The sequence below is a fragment of the Triticum aestivum genome, chromosome 4B, assembly GCF_018294505.1.
Source record: "Triticum aestivum cultivar Chinese Spring chromosome 4B, IWGSC CS RefSeq v2.1, whole genome shotgun sequence".
In the NCBI taxonomy this organism is placed as follows: Eukaryota; Viridiplantae; Streptophyta; class Magnoliopsida; order Poales; family Poaceae; genus Triticum; species Triticum aestivum.
The window spans coordinates 326,215,982-326,224,609 of record NC_057804.1 but is presented as its reverse complement, the minus strand read 5'-3'; positions in this window follow the sequence as shown (position 1 = coordinate 326,224,609).

Here is an 8,628-nt window from a genome sequence, read left to right as displayed (position 1 = left end):
TCGTAGCAGCCGGCCCAGGCCACCGTTGCCTCCCTAAGCCTAGCAGCCAGGCCGACCCACCAAGGCCAAGGCCTAGCCGACCCCCTGCCCTTAACCCTAGCCGCACCCAGCGATCTCTCCCTCGATCCATCCCCCTCGTTCCCTGCCAGCGCCGCCATCACGCAACACGCATCGCTCAAACCCGGGGTCCGACCCCCATCTCCTTCCTCGCGTCGCCCGTGTGCTCCTCCCTCATCTCCCTCGATCCCACACAGCGCCGCCGCTCCTCCTCGTTGCCCCGCACCTCCTGGAGGGCCACCTGCACACAACCCCATCGCCTTCGCCGCCCTTCTGCTACCTCGCCTCCTTCCTCTCCTCCTCCATGGCGCCTCCCCTTCTCAAGCACGCCCGAACCCTCCTCCCGCGCGTGGCCTCATCCTCTCTGCCATGAGTCCTTCCCCTCGTCGCCTCCTCTGAGCCCCGTTGACCCGCGCCCGTCCGCCTCGAAGCCGGCCTCCACCGCCTCCTCCCCAGCGCTCGGCCTCCTCCCCGAGATCATGCTCCCTTCGTCCATGGCGCCAGCCAGCCCCGCAGGCCCGTGCAGCCCTCGTCCCCGCCTCCTCGCCGCCGGCAGCAGCAGCATCTGCTGCATCCTCTCACTAACGCCGGTGCCAAGCCGACCCCCCTGCCTCTTCCTCGTCACCTCCGGCCACCAAGACCCTCCAGCAAGCCGCTGCCGCCGTCCAGGACCACCATGGCCGCGGCTACCTGTCAGCCAACCACGCGGCTCGCCCCCTGCCTCGGCCCTCTTCGACCCTGCTCATGCCCCGAGCCTCCCGTCGCCAAGGAGCACGAGCTCCTTTGCCTCGCTGCCACGCCAACCGGAGTAGCAGCCCAGCCGGTCATCCCCTTTGGACGCGCCAAGTTTGAGTACATGGACCGCCAAGTTCCACTACGTTTTCCATGTACATCTACACCAAGACCGGTCCAACAAGTACCCCGACGTCGCGTGTACAACTACCGTCGACCTGAACATCTACGAAAACGTGTACAACTACCGTCGCCACATGAAAAACTACTTCCACTACGAGATGTACCTCTACCGAAGCCGTGTACGACTACTTCCACGACGAACCGTGAACGTCTACTTCCATCTACACCGCATCGAACCCGAAACACTCCGAAAACGCACGCTTCGAAGGTATAACGCCGAGACGACGCCCGTGACCTAATGCATGTGTTGTATGAGATGAACCGTATGTTTGCATCGTGCCCGTTTGTTTCGTGCGCGTTCCTTCCTCGTTTGCCATGCCATCATCCCGTGGGAACCCGGAATCCGGGATCGCCCCACCTTCTTGCATGTTGCGCTCATCCGCACACTTCTCTCTTGCATCGGTATCTCAATCGAGTTACCGGAACCGATATGTTGCCGTGGCACCATTTTCGGATATGCTATCGTGGCACCATTTTTGTTATCGTTGCCGTGGCACCATTTTCGTTATCGTCGCCGTGGCACCCTTTTTGCTCCGCCATGGTGACCAAATGCTTCATAACGTGCTCATGTTAACGTTTTCTTAAAATTGCTTAAAACTTGCATATGTCATCCGCATCATGATAACAACAATTAAAATGGTTAAAATTGTGTTTGCATTAAACTACTAAATGACATGGGGACTTTCCAGAATTGTTGTTTGTTGTTTCCGGCCTCATTTAAACTTGCCAAAATTGTTAGATTATTTATGCTTCACCTCTTGCCATGTTTAACAATATGTAATATGTTGGGTACCTAAACGAGAGAGAACTAAATAATTGTTGTGGTGTTCCGTCAATATGCAACTCCTTGCATATTGAGCTCCACTTAACTTGTAGTGTTGTTTTTGCATATTGCCATGCCATGCCTCTTTGAACTGAACATGCATCATACTTGTTTGTGCATCATGCCATGTTTATGCTTGTGTGTTACCACATTGTTTGCTTCTTTCCGGTTTGCTTCTCTCGTTAGCTTCGGTTTCATTCCGGAGTTGTGAGGATCCATTCGTCTACATCCGTTTGTCTTCTTCATGGCCTCGTTCTTCTTCCTTGCGGGATTTCAGGTATGATGACCATTACCCTCGATATCACTTCTATCTTTGCTTCCTAGTTGCTTCGTTCTATCGCTATGCTGCGCTACCTATCACCTGTTTATCAAGCCATCCCATATTGCCATGAACCTCTAACCTTTGACACTTTTCCTATGCAAACCATTGATTAGCTATGTTACCACTTTACTCAGCCCTCTTATAGCGTTGCTAGTTGCAGGTGAAGTTGAAGATTGCTCCATGGTGGACAGGATTTTGGTTGGGATATCACAATATCTCTTATATTATTTAATGCATCTATATATTTGGTAAAGGGTGGAAGACTCGGCCTTTTGCCTGGTGTTTTGTTCCACTCTTGCCGCCCTAGTTTCCGTCATACCCGTGTTATGTTCCCGGATTTTGCGTTCCTTACGCGGTCGGGTGATTTATGGGACCTCCTTGACAGTTCGCTTTGAATAAAACTCCTCCAGCAAGGCCCAACCTTGGTTTTACCATTTGCCTCACCACCACCTACCTTTTCCCTTGGTAGTCGCTCTCTCGAGGGTCATCTTTATTTTAGCCCCCCCCCCCGGGCCAATGCTTGTCTAAGTGTTGGTCCGAACTGAGCAACCTGCGGGGCCACCTCGAGGCAACTCGAGGGCTGGTTTTACTCGTAGCTTGACTCATCGGGTGTTGCCCTGAGAACGAGATATGTGCAGCTTCAATCAGGATGTCGGCGCATCGGGCGGTCTTGCTGGTCTTGTTTTACCATTGTCGAAATGTCTTGTAAACCGGGATTTCGAGTCTGATCGGGTCTTCCTGGGAGAAGGTCTATTTCTTCGTTGATCGCGAGAGCTTGTCATGGGCTAAGTTGGGACACCCCTGCAGGGTATAATCTTTTGAAAGCCATGCCTGCGGTTATAGGCAGATGGGAATTTGTTAATGTCCAGTTGTAGATAACTTGACACCAGATCCGAATTAAAACGCATCAACAGCGTGTGTAGCCGTGATGGTCTCTTCTCGGCGGAGTCCGGGAAGTGAACACGGTTTTGGGTTATGTTTGACGTAAGTAGGAGTTCAGGATTACTTCTTGATCATTACTAGTTTCACGACCGTTCCTTTGCTCTCTTCTCGCTCTTATTTGCGTATGGCAGCCACCATATATGCTTAGTCGCTGCTGCAACCTCACCACTTTACCCCTTCCTTTCCCATAAGCTTAAATAGTCTTGATCTCGCGGGTTTTGAGATTGATGAGTCCTCGTGACTCACCAGATACTATCACAAAAGTTGCAGGTCCCGATGATACCAGTGCAGGTGATGCAACCGAGCTCAGATGGGAGCTCATCGAAGATCTTAGTTGTTTCTATGTTTTGTTTCTTGATGATCAGTAGTGGAGCCCAGTTGGGACGATCGGGGATCTAGTAGTTGGGTTATCTTCTTTTCTTTTGGCTTCGTCCGTAGTCGGACTATGTGTGTACTCTGAATGATGTATGATTTATTATATGTTCATTGTGTGAAGTGGCGATTGTAAGCCAACTATTTATCCCATTCTTATTCATTACATGGGATTGTGTGAAGATGACCCTTCTTGCGACAAAACCACAATGCGGTTATGCCTCTAAGTCGTGCTTCGACATGTGGGAGATATAGCCGCATCGTGGGTGTTATAAGTTGGTAATCAGAGCCATCCCCGACTTAGGAGCCCCCTGCTTGATTGTTTGCTGGCGTTGTTGAGTCTAGAAAAAAAATGTTTTGAGTCTTAGGATTATATATATCAGAGAGTAGGATTCTTTTTACTCCTCAGTCCCTTCGTCGCTCTGGTGAGGTCTCCTGACATAGATGTTTTGACTTTCCTCTCCTCAAATTTCACTAAATTTTTTTTAGGATCACACGGGTATCTTGGAATCGTTCCGATGGTTTTGTGACGAGAACATTGTTCTTGGTGCCTCCTGTCTATTATGTGGCATTGACCCGGGGAGTTGAGCTCCGAGGTGTTGTCGTCACAATTTTATCGTTGCAGTTCTGGAATACCTGAGTTTTGCCGACATCGAAAATCTCTTTTGTACAGTTGTTGGTGAGATAACCCCGATAACCCAGTACTGGGGCGAGCTCGGGAGTATTGCCATAGCTTGTATAACATATGCTTTTTGAAGGTTGAGGTACACGATTTCCGAAGGTTTCTTGGTTATGTGTTGACGGATGGATACAACTTGGATGTAGGTATTGTTAGTTTTGGGTGAGATATATATTGCTTCCCCTGTATCCCCAACACCAGATTGCATAACCAGAAAGTTTCGGGAGTTTTATAGGTGGGAATTCAAGTAGCTCCTAGAATATCTTTTCGACAGATGCATGATATGAGATTGGGGTTCGACGTATAGTGGTCCGCCTTTCCACGGTCGTTTTTACAGTGGTCTCGTTTTGTCTTAAAGAACCCTTGGCTATGCTGGTTCGGGGACACTTCGTATGTCATGTGCGCTGCCTTGTACATGATGGTGCTGTACACTCGAGCCCGTGTGGGCCCCACCACGAAAACTTCGGACGGAATCTCTATCATATGTTTGTTCCGGCTTATTCTGCAAGCCAAATCCTTTGTTTTGTTTCATTTGTGGTATTCGAGTTGCTTCGAAGTCAAATGTTGATTCCATACCTTTCAAGCGGTGTTCTCATATTTCTATGGGAGTACTAATCCTTCTTGATCATTGAGGTTGTCATGTTAGTTCTTTTCCAACCGGCGTGCTTCTCTTCAAGTGGATCCGATCATTTTCAACATCCCCAAGATCATTTCTAAGTTTTCTCAACGGTGTTTGTTTCATCCGTCCCAAGTTGTCTTTGTTTTCCCCACCCTCCCACCCTTTCTTGTCTTCAAGGACTCAGATTTCTTAATCGGGTATCCTTTTATTTGTGAGAAGACTGTTCATTCGTTTCTTTCAATGTTCTTACCCGGTGATTATCATGAAGTTGGCCAGGAGTTTCAAGTTCATCATTCTTCGTTATTTTTCTTCTCCGGTGGATCCAATTCAAGCTTTCGGTGTTGACCATATCCTTATACTCGTTCAAATGCTATCCCATGCCGGTGCCTCTCATAATTGTTCACCTCTCTCTATTCTTATCCGGAATGCTCTAGATATCTCGGAAGATTCGTGTTTCCATTCTCAATCCGTTCAAGTTATTTTGAGGTTGTTATCTCATTCAAGCCATTTAATTCAACCGACACAATCTCTCTTTTAAATCGTTCAACGGTGTTTTCCTTTTGAGTGGGCCCTAACCCACAGGTCTTTTCCCAGGATCTTTCCTGACTCTCCTAATTTTCCCGGAGCTATTCCCAAATTCTTTTGAAGTTTGACGTAAGTATGAATTTTCATCAGTCATATTCCTTCTTCAAGATCGCTTTTAAAACATTTTCATTGTTGGTTCATCATTTCTACTCTTTGTTGTTCCGGAGTATCTCAACAATGCATGTTGCTTCTCATCATCATTCTCAACATTTGAAGACCGAAGAAGAGGTTCTCTTAAATCTTGCTCCATTCTCTTCAAGATTCATGGTTCTAGCTTCATGCCATCCTCATAATTGTTTTCGATTGTGAGAATTCTTTTCAACCATCCGACGCATTTCATGAGTTTCTTTTCCTTTCTCGATCATCTGAAGGCCATCATTTATGAATATTATTCATTCTCAGCTTTCAGCTCTCGTTCTCGAATTCTTCCGGTGCATCGTCCAGATATCCTATAGTCAGCTCATGATCTCTTTGTTCTCTTGTATCTAAATTTTGTCAAGTATCTTCATTCATTTTCCAATTCTTCCCGGTGATTTGTGCCTTTGCTAATCTCATTTTCAATTCTTACAGTGGTTTGTTCAGGATTTCACTTCCTTCGTTATCATATCAAATATTCGTTGTTTCCAAATTCCAACGGTGGTTCCATCAAGACCTTCTCAAGTTTTGCGCTATATCTCTCTTAGTCCTCTCTATGAGAATAAGTAGTATGACAAATCCATTGCTTGTCATCAATTTAATTTGATGAAGGATAAGCATACAATAAATCTTATTCTTATTTCCTGTCACACCCTAGCTAGTCATGCATTAGAGTGTTGCATCATGTTTACTCTTTCATCAGAAACCAATGGACCCTCTCGGCTTCTTATTCACCCTAGTTCTCCGTCCAGGAGTTGCAAGTAGTTTCTGGTGTTTGTATCCTACTGGAGGCCGTGGACAGCGCTGACCGTAGGGGTGGGCTGTGATGCGGTAGGTACGTGGCACGGTGTACCGAATAGCCGTTAGGTATCTCGGGAACCCTGTTCACATCGTTCGGGGCCGTATGGGAAACCTCGGCCGGACTCCCTGCGGATGGAACCTGAATAGGCGATAAACCTGGACTGGAGGCTTAGGTGATTAGGTAGGTCGTGGCCGACACCCACGTTGGGCTTCCGCTTGAAGGTTGCCGAGTACATGTCGTGTAAACGACGGTAAGTGGTGAGAGCGTGTATGAAGAAGTACACCCCTGCAGGGTTAACATGATCTATTCGAATAGCCGCGTCCGCGGTAAAGGACTACTTGGTTGCCTATACAGTTCATAGACAAGTAAATGGAAACTACTAAAAGCCTCAAGATAAGTGTGAGTGCCGAGGATGGCTCTTCCGTAGGAAGACGGAGGTGGATCCTCGGTAGTGTATTGAAGTGGTGAGTAGTGGACTCGTGTGCGCAAAACTATTTCAAGTTGGAGTATCGTAGGATAGTCTAGCCAAGAGTCAAAGCTGGCTTGCTGCAATAACTCCACCAACCCTTCTTGATACTATGCATGTATGTAGGATCTGATGTAAGTCTTGCTGAGTACCTTTGTACTCATGTTGCTATAATCTACATTTTTACAGAAGACGCTGCAACCCCTTCTGATGGGTTCTATGTAGACGTTGACATCAACGAGTAGGCTAAGACCCAGGTGGTGACCCTGAGCTTGTGAAGGACCACGTAGTATAGCTAGGCTTTCCAAGCCTCTTTTATTTTACTAGTTGTCTGTACCCAGACAAGTTATTTCCGCTGCTGGTTTGTATGACTGTATGACTTGTATGTGGGGTCGTGAGACCCGTACCTTTGTGTATGTTATGTATGGCTCACTGAGCCTTAAATAAAGTACTTGTGTCATAGAGTCATGTTGTGATGCTTCGTTGTATTTGCACATATCGAGCATATTGTGTGTATGATTGAAATGCTTGGTATGTGTGGGATCTGACTATCTAGTTGTTTATCTTTAGTAGCCTCTTTTACCGGGAAATGTCTCCTAGTGTTACCGCTGAGCCATGGTAGCTTGCTACTGCTCTGGAACACTTAGGCTGGCCGGCATGTGTCCTTCTTCGTTCCTGTGTCTGTCCCTTCGGGGAAATGTCACGCTTTGAGTACCGGAGTCCTGTTAGCCCGCTACAGCCCGGTTTACCGGAGTCCTGCTAGCCCAGTGCTACAGCCCGGACCCACTTGCTGATGACCGACACGTTCGAAGCTGGGTCATGGATGCCTGTCCCTGTAAGTCTGTGCCACTTTGGGTTTACGACTAGTCATGTCAGCCCGGGCTCTTTATCATATGGATGCTAGCGACACTATCATATACGTGAGCCAAAAGGCGCAAACGGTCCCGGGAAAAGGTAAGACGACACCCGTGGGGATACCGTGCGTGAGGCCGCAAAGTGATATGAGGTGTTACCAGCTAGATCGATGTGACATCGAGTCGGGGTCCTGACAGCGTTGGCATCAGAGCCGGACTGCCTGTAGGTTCTCCAAGCCAAACTGGTCGATGTTGAGTCTAGAACTTCTTTAGTTATTTGTAGGGGAATTGTTTGTGGGTTGGAACGTAAGGCTCTTTTTACTCCTTATACCTTATGACTTTCTGATCTGAGTCAGTCCATTCTTCCACCGGGGGTTAAGGAATTAGGATCTGTTCTCTCTATCAGGATCACGAGTTACTAATCAGTAGTACCTTATAAGTTTGATGGTTACCAGCCTAGTTCAGTTCTACTACCACCTTATGTTGTTAGAATGGTTCCAGAACTTTGATGTGATGATGTTGAGTGTGTACAAAATCCTTTGTCAAATGTCTCAAAATCCTTTTTGAGCATTTACAGCTGTTATGCTGCCGAAATTTTGCTAGAAATTCTAATGCCTTTGCATTATGATTGTGCTTTCAGATGGCCACTCGCGACCTCAATCAAGTGGTTCGCCTGACTCGATGTCTAGATGTACCCGGCCATACTGCTAAGTTGGTCAGGGTAATGACTGAGGCTGGATACCGCTGGTATCCTGAGTACACGGTCGAAGAGCAATTCCGAGATTTTAATCAAAGCCAGTATCTCTGCACTGTCAGGATATTTCCATCTTATCCTGGATCCACCGAGCCTCTTCACTGTTCCTATGGACTCGGGGTTACTATCGAGATGGCTGTGCAGGATGCCGCCTACTCTATGATGACCATTATGCGAGTCAGATCTGGTTTATTTCGGGACTCTGACTTCCGGTATATGCCAGGATCACTTCCGGGAGCACAAGGGTATCTCCAGGCTATCTATGCTGACTCCACTCAGGAGGATTCACGGACTCGCACCACT